This window comes from Prionailurus viverrinus, chromosome C2 (assembly GCF_022837055.1).
Source record: "Prionailurus viverrinus isolate Anna chromosome C2, UM_Priviv_1.0, whole genome shotgun sequence".
NCBI lineage: Eukaryota > Metazoa > Chordata > Mammalia > Carnivora > Felidae > Prionailurus > Prionailurus viverrinus.
Window position 1 is genome coordinate 148,848,505 of NC_062569.1, and position 12,995 is coordinate 148,861,499.

General features: G+C 42.5%; 1 protein-coding gene and 1 non-coding gene across 7 annotated transcripts in view; one reads left to right on the forward strand and one right to left on the reverse strand.

Moving 5' to 3' along the window:
• The window catches only part of KCNE2 (potassium voltage-gated channel subfamily E regulatory subunit 2), a 170,630-nt gene that overhangs the window by 68,676 nt on the left and 88,959 nt on the right, over window positions 1-12,995 (forward strand). The window lies entirely within an intron of this gene.
• On the reverse strand, window positions 11,972-12,044 carry TRNAE-CUC (transfer RNA glutamic acid (anticodon CUC)). The gene has a single exon. It is a non-coding gene; the product is annotated as a tRNA-Glu (tRNA).

Consider the following 12,995-nt stretch of genomic DNA (forward strand, 5'->3'; position numbering starts at 1 on the left):
AAAAACCTATCAGCATCTATTGAAAATGGCTCTTCCTGGGCCCTAGTGTAATGGAATAGGAGTCCCAACCATTGTGTAAGGAAGGGAAAGAATTGTGGCATGAGAGTTGGGTGGCAAGTGCTGTCACTGAGGGTCATGAGTGGTAGAGGACGGTGGCAACATGGCCTGCCACTCAGGCCATCCAGGAATGCTGGCCAAACCCCAGAGACAGAGCTGGCTAGGGAGAGCAGCATGGAAGGCAGTTTAGAGGTCTACCAGAGAAAGCCCTCCATTTCACCAAAAGATCCAGATGACCCTTGGTGGGGGACACATCCTGGTTTAATCTGGGGAAGGATAGAGGCTAGAAGTAGTTTTCTATTTGCTACCCAAATAGAAAACTAGGTGTGACTCAGGTAGAAGACACAGTTCTGGGTCTCAAACTCCTCTCCTGAGGTTTCCTCAATAGTGGTTCTCAATAGGGGAATGGTGCCACCTCCTTGAAAAGAGCATTTGGAAATGCGAGGGGGCCATTTTAGTTAGTCACCATGCTGTGGATGTTGACATGAGGAACCGAGAGCAGGAAGGCAAAATGTCAGCAAGGCTTGGGACAGGGTCACCCAACAAAGAATCATCCTGCTGGGATGTCTCCCTATGAGAAACACACATGTCCTTCCCAGGAGGCTCCCACCAAGTCTGGGCAGACTCTGTGTTTTGGAGTTTAAATATGGTGTCCTGCCCTTGTCTTTGCCTGTCAGAGCGCAGAGCTCTGAGCTCCTCCTTTCAGGGGCTGGCACTGCCCAACACTAGATACAAACAAAAAGTGCCTGTGCAGGTCAGCAGCTCCTACAGCTGACAGTGACACCCAGCCTTCATTATCACCACGGCAAAGAATATTTGTAGTAGAGATTGCTCCTCTGAGAGGAGAACTGAGTTTCATGGCAGGATTCATGATGAGAATGACTTTAGAGGGATGGGTGGGAAGCAGTTTTAATTGACCACCTGTAGCTCTCAGGAAACAAAGATATCCCCAGAAATATGAGTTCATTCAGCTTTTAGAAGGTTCAAGAGGTTTGCACTACCCGGTTTTTCTTTCCCAGGAACTAACCCAGATGTCAGTTGGTCATTTACTTGAACCGGAGCAATGGTATTTTGACAATGGCTAGAACCAAGCTTAGAAATAGAGGTAGCAAGAGTGTGGCTTCCCTTTTGAGTTTTCTTTTTCTCTTCCTTCTCTAAAGGTAAGAGCAGAGCCTGCCAGTAGTTTGCTAATTGTCTTCAAGTGAAAAGACTGTTTAATTCAGAAGAGATTTTAGACTCCCAGGGGCATGACGCCCATCATTTCACAATGGAGAATTATTTTGTGGTATTTATTTTATGATTCCTGACCCTTGTTCTAAATCTTGCTGGTGTGTTTTCATTTAAAATGTATTAACTGAAACTTGGCATCGTGACTTGGCTCTATTAAGCTCTACAACAGCTTAATCCAGATTTTATTATACTGGGACTTGAGTATATGAACTATAATATGGGGGAAGCTTGAGGATAAATAAAGTAATTTTGATACTTACTATGCATTTAACTCTTTTGATGCTCTCTTGGCAATTAACTGGCGTATTTGTGGTTGGTTTTCAACGTTCTCAAAATGTTGCTACAGTAACTGTTAAGTCTCCCTGAGACTGGGGTTCATGGGATGTGGGGTAAATGGCAGCCTCAGTTGAAAGTTCTAGGTCCTGTGGTTATCATACGTTAGGCTTATCTAGTGGATGTGGACCCCGACTAGGCAGCCTTAACCTCCCCTCTGAGCTCCAGGATACTCACATTTGACCACCTCCTTACCAGCTTTCCTTCGACCTCTTGCGAGTTCTTCAACCTCAATGCTTTCAAGTGGACCTCCAGAGCTTCCTCTCAAACCTGCTCCTTGACTGTACACCCCTTCTGGAAAAGGAGCCACCATTTACTCAGTTGCCCCTGCAACTCTCTCTCCTCTACTACAAACTTCTAGGTTACATCTGCAGTCCATCCACTTCTCTCCATCTCCACTGCCCATCCCAGATCCAGCACCAGTGGTTCTCACTTGGAGTATTCATTTAGCTTCCTACCTGTCTCCCCAGGACTATTTGTGACTATGATCATCTGTAGCCTTCTCTCCTGCAGCCAGAGTGATCTCCTCTAAGTAGAAAACAAAGCTCTTTACAGCCCTGCCCCAAACCCTTCAATGGCTTCCCAGTGCACGTAGCTCAGAATTTAAGTCTTTCACATGTCCTCAAGACCCTGTGTAATCTGACTCCTGTTTACCTCCCAGCTTCCTCTCACTCTGTTTCCACCTTTTATTGGGTGTTGGCCTCCCCAGTCTTTCCCCTAAACCAGCTCCTGGCTGGGGTCCCCTTATCAGTGCAATGACTTCCTTGAAGAGGCCTTTTTGATCCCCTCCCAATCTAACTAAAGCCCCTATTGTATTCTCTCATAGCACCGGTACTACTCCTTCAGGACACTTATCACAGTGTGTACTTTTATATTTATTGTTGTATTCTAGATTTGGTACCTGTTCCTCCCATTAAGCTTCAAGTCCCATTAGGGGTAGGGCATTGTCTACTTTGTTCACCACCATAAATCCAGTGACCAGACCAGTGTCTGATATGTAGTATGTGCTTACTAAATATTGGCTGAGTCCATACATTCTGACTTCAGGTACTTGATGATCACCTTCATCAGCAAAAATTTACTGAGTTTCTGCTATATTCTTTCTAGAAGGGGAGGAACATAAAATCTAAAACAATTTAAGAACCATTCAAAAGATTTTTAAATCAAGTGGAAATCCATATTTTCTTAGTCTAGAATTCCCAAAGGACTTTTGGAGCAAAATCTAGTGAGTAACCATGTAAAGAACTCATGAAATGGAGACAGGTTGGGGAAGAATGACCTGTGACCAGGGATTTCAGAGAACTGAGCACAGGCCCTAATGGAAAAGAAATCCACAGAGAATGTGTGTGGTAGCCACCTAGCTAGGTCTTCTCACTGGGTCTTGTTCTGAGTCCTCCTGTTAATCCATCAAAGTCTGTGTGTGTTTTATCTCCTTTTCCAGGAGATAAAATAAAACGTGCTTAATTGTTCCTAGCTATATTGCATTTAATTTATTTGCTTTCAAGTTTTCACGTGAGCCTAGAGAGTTTGTATGTGAAAGAAATCTTTACTAAGTTTGAAAATAATTTGTAGAAAATTAGAAGAAAAAAAGGCAAAGGTGGGTGAAGGCCATTTGCTTCAATGCCTCCGGCACATTCTGAAGGAAGTCTGAAAGGTCACATTTTAAGGCCATTTTCCTCTGTTTTTTATAAGAACAAATATGATACTATGAATTTAGGATGGTAGGTTTATAAACCACTAAGGAGGGAAAAGCACATATTCCAAAGAGATGTGCAAAGTCTTTTATCAGTAATGGGCTGTTTAGGTTAAAGACATGCTTATGGAGAATCTAGGTAGGCCCCTGGAGGCCAAACTCCGAGCTTAATCCACCAAAGATCCAGCTAGGAAAAATGGAAGGAAACTTCTCCAAGGCTTGCCCTAGTTGGATGGCAGCTCTCCACCAGCTTCTCAAGCACCTCTTCATTGCACTGTGCTTCTGAAAATGGAAGGGGAATTTTCTTAAGAGGTCTTCTAGTTTGGCTCCCTGGCTTCAACAAGGGAGCTAAGAATAATAAACACCTTGTACACTTGGAGTCAAAGAAGCTAAGTGACCTTGTCCAAGGTCACACAGCTAGTAAACAGCAGAGCTGGTGCTAGAACCCAGGCCAGGGTGGGCCAGAACCATGCTTTTAACTCCTACCCCATATCTTGCCTTCCCAGTTCACATCTGTGTAAATCCGTCGTTCTCAATGTTTTGGTGTTGCCGTGTCCAATGCTCCAGTGTCATGATTCCCCCTATTTCTCCTTTTTTCTAACTACTCCCTACCTCCTTCTTCCAATCTGTCTACAGGGCAATATGAAATAAAAATGTAGTAATTTTCTTTTTAGAGAATGTTCTAACCCCTTGGTCCTCTGCCCCACCTCCTTTGCCCATCATAACAAGGTTTAGAAACTAAAGCATTGACTGAAACTTCACAACTGCTCACCATGCAGAAAATGATTCCCTTTCATTTATTGTGCAAAAATATGCCCGAAATGTGGAACATAATCTTCCCCATTCCCAGAGATATTGTCCTGGGCTTCTGTTAGCAACATTATTTTCTTTGGAGCCTTATGCACCTATACAGAAGGTTCTAATTATGCTTTAGCATCTCTCAGTGAGAAAGATCTAGTGCAGTAAGTTGGTCTCATTTCAAGTAAAGATCATCTGCAAAAATCGTATTCTATTTTTAAGTCATACAATCTTATTATATTTTAAATGATTTTATAATTTGTCTGACATTCTTTCAAGTAGGCTGTAGAAAAATTTATATGCAAACACACATATGCAAATCTGAATACATTGAGAGCAAGCATGTAAGACATAAGGTACTAGGGTTAAAACCACAGAACTAGGACCTGAAATAATATTTCCTCTTGTACTTCTTGTACTTGCACTAGCAATAAAAGAATATGTACCATTTTCCCACCCAAACAAAAAGTAATGTTACTTAGGGAGCTGCAAATAACGTGAAATGTGATCGTGCCTGTGATCCGCCAAAGGGACTCTTCTACTTTCAGGGTAGAAGGGTGAGAATTCTCAGTTACCCCTCCATCAGCTGCATGCTGTCTGGGGGAGCATGAAGAACATCTGATGTCTCGCCATTAGCTCTCTTTTTGGTGTTGTTCTGTGCATTTTCCTCAAAGGGAGTCACCACTTTACTGTCTCCTATAGCCCTGGAGTCCATGCAGCTACCTCCCTCTCCTGTGAGTTCAAATGGGTAGATTCATGAATGGTACAGATGGAGAAATAGATTAACTTTAGAAAGGATGCTGGCACTGATACTCTTGGGACTGAACTGCTTCCAAGACAGAAATAATCTTTGTGCTTTCAAAATTAGGAACTCTGATGCAATTTTACTCTCCTTGTCAAATGGCTGGATGTGGTATAGTAACCGTGGTGGGGGGTGGTGGTGGGGATGGGAACAGCCAGTCAGGTGGCTTTGATATGAATAGCTTGAAAATGAGGCAAATTATTGTGCCAGGATTTTCTACTAAGCTAGCATAAGATTTTTTTTTCTTGGAGATTGAAACATTGGTAATTGATTGGATTCTGTCTATGAAATTGTCTACAAAAGGCTGTTTCTTCCTTCCTCCCTCCCTTCCTTCCTTCCTTCCTTCCTTTCTTCCTTCCTTCTTTTCTTCCTCCCTCCCTTCCTTCCTTCCTTCCTTCCTTTCTTCCTTCCTTCTTTTCTTCCTCCCTTCCTTCCTTCCTTCCTTTCTTCCTTCCTTCCTTCCTTCCTTCCTTTCTTCCTCCCTTCCTTCCTTCCTCCCTTCCTTCCTTCCTTCCTTCCCTTCTTTCCTTCTTTCTTAAATACTTACTGCATATATGCTAACCGATATGGGGCAAAGAGAAATAAGGAATGATCCCTACCTTCATTGCCTAATGAGGGAGATGAATCTAGACTCAGATACCAGCTCTAATGTTTGATGGTGTGTGCTGTGATTTTCCCCCTGGGGACAGGAGGGAGAGTCCTTGACCAAACCTGGAACTCCTTCCATCCTCCCAACTCTTTACCCACTGCTTCATCTTATGGTGTGTGTTTCTGTTTGAAATTATTTGTTATTGTTGCATTTCTTCCCACTAGAACACCAACCTTATGAGGGCAGGGATTTAGTTTTATTCATCAGCTTATCCCCAGTGTCTGGAAAAGAGCTCATTGACAGTAGGTTCTAAACAAAGATGTGTTATGAGCACAGGGCTGTATATTGCAGAGAAGGGGGAGATTGCCTGCAGCAAAGAATGGTGGTAAGGGTCAAAGGGAGGAAGCCTTGCTGGAGAACAGGGCACAAACTATAGTGTCTCACCGGGTAGAGGAAGTGAAGCAAACATACCCCTGGAAGAGGGGACAAAGTGGACAAAGGATCATATGAGTGAAAAAAACTTCAAATGGGAAGGTTAGGTCAGTGAAGCCATGTGTCAGGTGTGTGGGCAAGGGGCAAGAGAGGAAACTTTATGGAGAAAAGATTGGGCTGGACTGTGAAAGTGTCTAGCACAAAGTGAAAAATAATATGAATTCACCAAGTTATTGGAAGGGTAACCAAATCTTTTCTGTAGCTATTTAGGATATAGAAATAAATAAACTGTGTGTGTATGTGTTTGTGTGTGTGTGTGTGTGTGTGTGTGTGTATTCACCAAGCATTTCACACATAGTAAATAACTAGCAAAATTAATTTATTTGTATGGCATGCCAAGGGATTTATCCTACAGTTATTAAAGTCCTCCTACCCCCAGGTATTTAACAAGGGGAGGGGCATGTTGAGATGGGTGTTTTGGAAAGCTCCAGAGAATGCGTGGAGGTTGGATCAGGCAAGAACCTGTACCAGGGAGGCCAGGTTAGAGACTGTGGAAGTCAGAGGTGATAATGACCAAATTAAGACCAAGGCAGTTTGCAGAGAGGGGAAGATTTCTATTCAAAGGCTATTTAGCAGTAAAGGAATAGATCCTTGTATCCAATTCAATGTGGAGAGTAAAGAAGAAAGCAAGTGAGGATGACATTAAAATGACTTCGTTGCATTTATTATTATCTGATATGATAAAACATATATGGGGTTTTTTTTTTTTTGCTTGTTTGTTTTGTGGACTGTGTCACCCACTAGAAAGTGAGCTGCTTAAGGACTCTTCCAATATTGCTCTCTATCACATTTCCATAGCCTAAAACCACGCCTGGCCACAGAAAATACTCAATTAGTATTTGCAAATGAATTATTGCATGAGTGGGAATGCTCTTTGCCATAGATTAGGTAAGGAAGGCAGGAAAAATGTCACGTTTGGATGAAGAGGTAAGAAATAAGGCACAAAGGTAAGGATCCAGGCAGAGCTGCCCAAAGTTCTCTTGAACTGATGAGAAAAGTCAAGACTGCAAAAAGTCACAAATGCTGGAATCATTTTGGAGTTGTTAATGTGCTGGTGATGAATGGGATCATTAGGGAAGATAAGAAGGGGCACAGATCAAGAATAAAAACCAGAGGCATACTACTATGTTAAAGGAGTTGGGGAAAGACATGGAACCAAGACAAGAGATGGGAAGGCATGTGGGAAGTGTCAAAGGAAAGCCCCAACAGTATGTTGCTTTAGAACCATGGCAGGAGTGGGGCACCTGGGTGGCTCATTCGGTTAAGGGTCCAACTCTTGGTTTCTGCTCAGGTCATGGTCTCATGAGATTTATGAGGTTTATGAGATCAAGCCCTGCATTGGGCTCTGCATTGACAGTGCTGAGCCTGCTTGGGATTCTCTCTTCCTCTCTGCCTCTCTCTCTCTCTATCTCTAAAAATAAATAAATAAGCTTTAGAATCATGGCAGGAGAAAGTTGCAAGAAGGCCAGCGTCAACAGACAAACCCACCAGCACAGTAGTTCTATGGTTCAAATTTCAGTGGAGAGAGGGGTTGGTGTGCCAGGGCAGTGTGCTAGAGCTGGCTTGCAAGAGCCAATTGTTGACTTTGGGGGAATGTTGTGAGTTATTATTAAAATTAAAAAATTATCTTTTGTAAGCTTACCATTAAATACATTAAAATCGAAGATAGTAAAGGTTCCAAATGCTTCGCTTCCTAATTATTTTATCACATTTTACTCTTGTCTATGCTCTTGAGGTTATGTATGTCCGTTGAATCTGTGTGGTCTAAGTAGTACCTAGTAGCATGCCAGTGACTGTCACTTCTCAGCTCTGCATCCAGTTATGTCACGTTGGTCGGGTGAAGCTGGCCTTCGTAGGAGTATTTACACCGCGGCAACTGGCTAAGGCTGTATATCAGGACTCTTCTCCCCAGAGCGCTGGTTGTTAAACATTTACCATTTACAGTGACCCACCACTGCTTGAATGGGGGGAGAAAAGGATCCAGTGTGAGTTTCATTTAGACTGGGGAAGATGGGGGTAAGAAGCCATTGGAGATGGTGGTGGAGATGCCTGAGACAGATGGCACTTCCATGAGGCAAGACCGAGTGGGTGGTGGACTGGGTCCCTGAGCTCTGGTACAGGGAAGGCCTATTATCCACTGACGTGGCGTAAGTGCCACTTAAATGCATAACAAAATAACGTGACTTTTTCAACCATATCCTGTTGATATGACTGTTAGGTCCTCCTCATTGATTCGACGTCCCTTTATAGAATTCACCTTTGAGCATTTAAAAGTTTGCTTTAAGTGTCCTGCCATACTGTCATCCCAGTGAGACAAACCATCAGCCTGTTTATCTAGTATAAACTCTGTTCCTTGGCAAACTGCTCGACAGGCAGGTACTTTGTGTGACAGGCTGCTTCAATCTGGCCAATTCCAATGGAATAGCTGGAGATCTCACTCAAACGCCGTCATTAAATAGGTGAAGTAAATACCTAGAACGAATTGCCCGGGGGAACTTAGTATTTCTCGGTATTTCTAAGCCCTGCGTTTGTTTTCGATAAACACGCAAAGCTCACACTCTCTAAAATTATTACTTGAGGTTCAAATTAAACCATAATCCCCACCACCACCACAAAAACAATGAAACGAAACACCCACTGTTCCACTGTTTGTAAACTACATGTGCCTCTTCCTTCCCCCCCCCCCCCACCTCACCCCGTCTTCTCATATTGCCTCTCCCCTGGGAGGGGACTATGCCATCTTCCGGGTGAGGGCTCGAGGATTTAGTACCCCGAACAATGAGGCCAAACAGGCCCATCTAAAAGGCAAGGTGAAATAAAGGCTCCAGGAGCTGAACCCCTACATCACTGGTTATTTAACCTCATACATCCTGCTATAGCTGCATGCAACTTCACCTTTTTCTCTGTGCACTAGTCTATTTCTCCTCTTTCCCACTTAGAATGCTTTTGCATGATACTTCCCAGATTTCATAACCATCTCTATAATTGTCCTTCCTGGTGACCATTTACAATCCCATTATATTAATAGAACGCAGTCTGCCTAAACCGTTGCCTCACAGTTGGGCACTTGGGCTGTTTCCAATTATTCGTTTTAATATAGGGCAGGACTTGAAACATCTTTCTACACATGTGTTTGTTTCCTTGGAGTTGTTCCTGGGGACATTTTTCCCCAAGAGGCTCCACCAGGTCAAAGAGTAGAATAATTTTTATGACTTGTCACTTATTGCAAAACTGCTCTTGAAGACTTCTTTTTTTTTTTTCAATTTTATAGTGCCACCAGCAAAGTTTAGTGTGCCTGCTTCCTCAAAGCCCTGCCAATAAACAATTTTGTTGTTTTTATTCATTTCTCCTGTTGTTCCGGTTACAGCACAACTCCATGTAGCCAAGGAGATGGAAATCAGAAAATAATCTTCCCCTAATCAAAGCCTGCTGTAGTTATAGGTGGGAGGTTTTGACGTATATCCTAAAGAGTTAAGAAAGATTTTTATCATTCAAGCACAAAAATGAAAAGAAAGGTGGGGACACAGGCGGCCCTTTTAAGGGGTTAGAGGCCAAAGAGAGAACGAATAGATAAGACAACACCAAAGGGAAAATGATGAGGCACATTGTAGAACAAATGAGGAGGGAAATATCCCTGCTTACTATTTTCAGCACTTTCCGAAGCAAAAGAATTGCTAGAATTACTACATTTGGGGAATAAACCTGTAGCGTAAGCTTTGTGTTTGTTATTGCTGTTAAATATGTTAAATTCAACACAATATGTGGGATGTTATCTTTTCTCTCTACTTGGCCTGAGATCTGTTTTCTCTCTCAGTAGCCATCATCCAAAATAAGAACGATGAAAATGCTATGAAATTGGCTTTTGCATTTTTAAGAGGGCTCATTATTGACCGAGCAGTCCCTACAGGCTGCATGTAGATATCTCTGGCACTCATAACAAGCAATGGACATACACAGCACGTTCCTTTAAGAAGACTGTATTTATACTTTATTGGTTTTGGACATTTAAAACCGATTGCCTCTGAAGGGACATGACTTGTGTCTTTAGTTTTACGGAGAATCTTCTCAAAGGAAGCAACTAGATTCAATGCAGCCATCAGATTATTTCACAAATTGCAATTTCATTTCCCTATGAGAGAAAAATGTCTCTAAAGGCTGCATGTGCTGTGCTCTACCTCCAGTTGCTTATTAAAGTTTGAACTTCTATAATCTCAGCTCTTTCATTGTTGTTGACTACGGAGAAGTTATCCGTTATTTTTAGAACTTGTTTAGCACAGTGAGATTTCCTAATACACATTTACACTTGGCTGACTGGGATCCTCCATTTTGAAATAAAGAGCCTGCGTCTACAAAAGCAATGTGAGGTGCCATATTGGGGCATATTCCAGATGACCAAGCCAAGAGAACAGCTTCTGCCTGAAAGAGAGGAATTTATTCTCTTGGTGGGATGGAATTAAATTTTATTGCTGTTTTCCTTTCTTTCTGAGAACTTATTTTTCTCTGTTTTAGCTTACTCAACATCCCTAATGCGTTTGATACAAACTTCCCTGTTGGAAACTTCCCCATCCTGGTATCTCTGACCTTTTTCTCTGGTTCTCCTATTCTCCAGTGACTTCATATCTGGAATCTTCTGTGGCTCTTCTTCCTCCTTCGCTTACCTTCCAAATGACAGCGTGCACCAACACTCAGGCCTTCTTTTCTGTACGTATAAGACTCCTAAGTTGGCATTTTCTAGCACATTCCTTCTCCCCAAGCTCCAGCCCCATATCTCCTTACAGTTGTCCACAGGACATTTCTACCACCGCATGCCCCCTGATGTGCCTTGTATCTCACAGATGCAAGAAATCGCCTTCCTTTCCAGTATGCTCAGGAGAGCTCGTCCTCCCAGCTTTAATTCGTCTCAATCACCCAGACCTACCTCAAACATCTTTGGCCCTTTGGGATAACCCAAACCCAGACACCAAGCTGTGCTTGGATTTACCTCAAAATTTCTCTCACATTAGTCTCCCCTTCTTTGTTCGATTTGCTGTCCTTACTTCCAGCTCTGATTACTTTCACGGTCTCTGAGATGAACACCCCAATACCCATCTCTTCCCACATCCTTCTTTCCTGTCCATCCCTCTCAGATTTCTTCAAGCAACATGGCCGCTGCTCCCTTGCCTGAGTATCCTCAGTGCCTCTCTATGTCCTACTACACTCAGTCTAGACCTCATTCTGTATCTTTCCCAGTCTTTATAATCTGGTTCCCAGAAACAAATTTTCTTTCCCTCTAACCTCCAACACTAACCATTCCCATGGGACTGATGTCTTCGTTTTATCTACGTGCAACAGTATGCTGGAACTGTCTGGTACTGGCTCACAAGAGCTGGTGTGAAATTGTCAGGGAGTTTTTGAGCCAGTTAAACACAGCTAAAGGAAATTGTAGTCATTAAAAGGAAATCATATAAACTTAAACAAATTATGTTTAAAAAGTTAATAAATCCTTAAAACTCATAACTTCCTAATTATTTTAATATTATCTGTGCTCTTGAGATTATTTATGTTGTATGTGCAAATGCTGTATGACAGTGAGAGTGAGCTGATGCACACCTCTTCCCAACTCTGCATTCAGTAATGTCACACTACTAGCTGAGAATCAGCCATGTTTGGGGTATTTATACCACGGAAATTGGTAAATGCCACCAATAATGGTTGGTTTCTTTTTCCAAGAGAAAGATGTTGAACATTACCAGCGTTCCACTGTGCTCATCCCTTGTATATTTCTCTGTCTGGGATGTCCTTCTTTTTTCCTCTTAATTTAGCAGGTCTTCCCTTTTTTCCCACAATACAAAATCTTTACTGATCCCTAAACGCCCAGTTAAATCTCTCCTTATCAATCACACTTCCCTGACAATAATCGCTTTCATTGACCTATTTGCCACCCAAACCCTGCATTCTTTTTTTTTTTTTCTAAGATTTTATTTTTAAGTAGTCTCTACACCCAATGTGGGGCTTGAACTCACAACTCTGAGATCGAGAGTCACATGCTCTACCAACTGAGCCAGCCAGGCACCCCTAAACACTGCATTCTTTATGTCCTGAACCAAACAACCTAGCGCTTAATTGTATGGCTTCCATTAATTTCCATTAATTTGGTTTAATTAGACGATTCAACCATTTGCAATGTCAATGTGTTCCTTTAGAGCTTCGTATGTGCCATACCCTGTGTTGGTTTCCTTTCTGTCCTGGCTCATTCATTGCTAGTTCATGCCTTTGCCTCTACTCATAGTTTCATACACCTTGGAAGTCATCAACCACTTTACTTCAACATTACTTTTGGGTCCAACACAAAGCGGAGCCCTTAACAGGGACTCAAAATAGATCTATAAGTTGGTACAACACTCTATAAGTATTAGATGTTCAAGGATGATGAGTATTGCTGAATTTCGGGGCGGGGCAGGGGGTGGGAATGCCTTGGTTCAAGTTGCTCGAAACTTTTGTTTCAAGTGCTGAAAGTTTCAGTCCCAAATCTAGTATCAATGAAGGGGGAGATTATGAGGTGTTTAGGAGGCTTGCATTCAGGACCATGTGGCCATGGTCACACCGTTGTTCAGTCTTGTACCCAGGTAATATTATTTGTCCTGCTTACCTACTTACTTGGTTGCTGTGAGGACCAAAAGAGAAAAGTATGTAAAAAGGTGCTTTGCAGAGTGTTCCTCTAATGTACAGACTGAGAACCCTTACGGCCCCCACCCACCCTTTACCATATTCATGCCATGTTCCTTCCTCCAGCCATCTATAAACAAGAAGAAAAGGACTAATCTGTATCTTCCTTATTGCACACCATTTCCTCCCCTTTCTTTCCTAAGATAAAGAAACAGAAAGAGACTCTTAAAAACTGAGAACAAACTGAGGGTTGATGGGGGGTGGGAGGGAGGGGAGGGTGGGTGATGGGTATCGAGTAGGGCATCTTTTGGGATGAGCACTGGGTGTTGTATGGAAACCAATTTGACAATATTTCA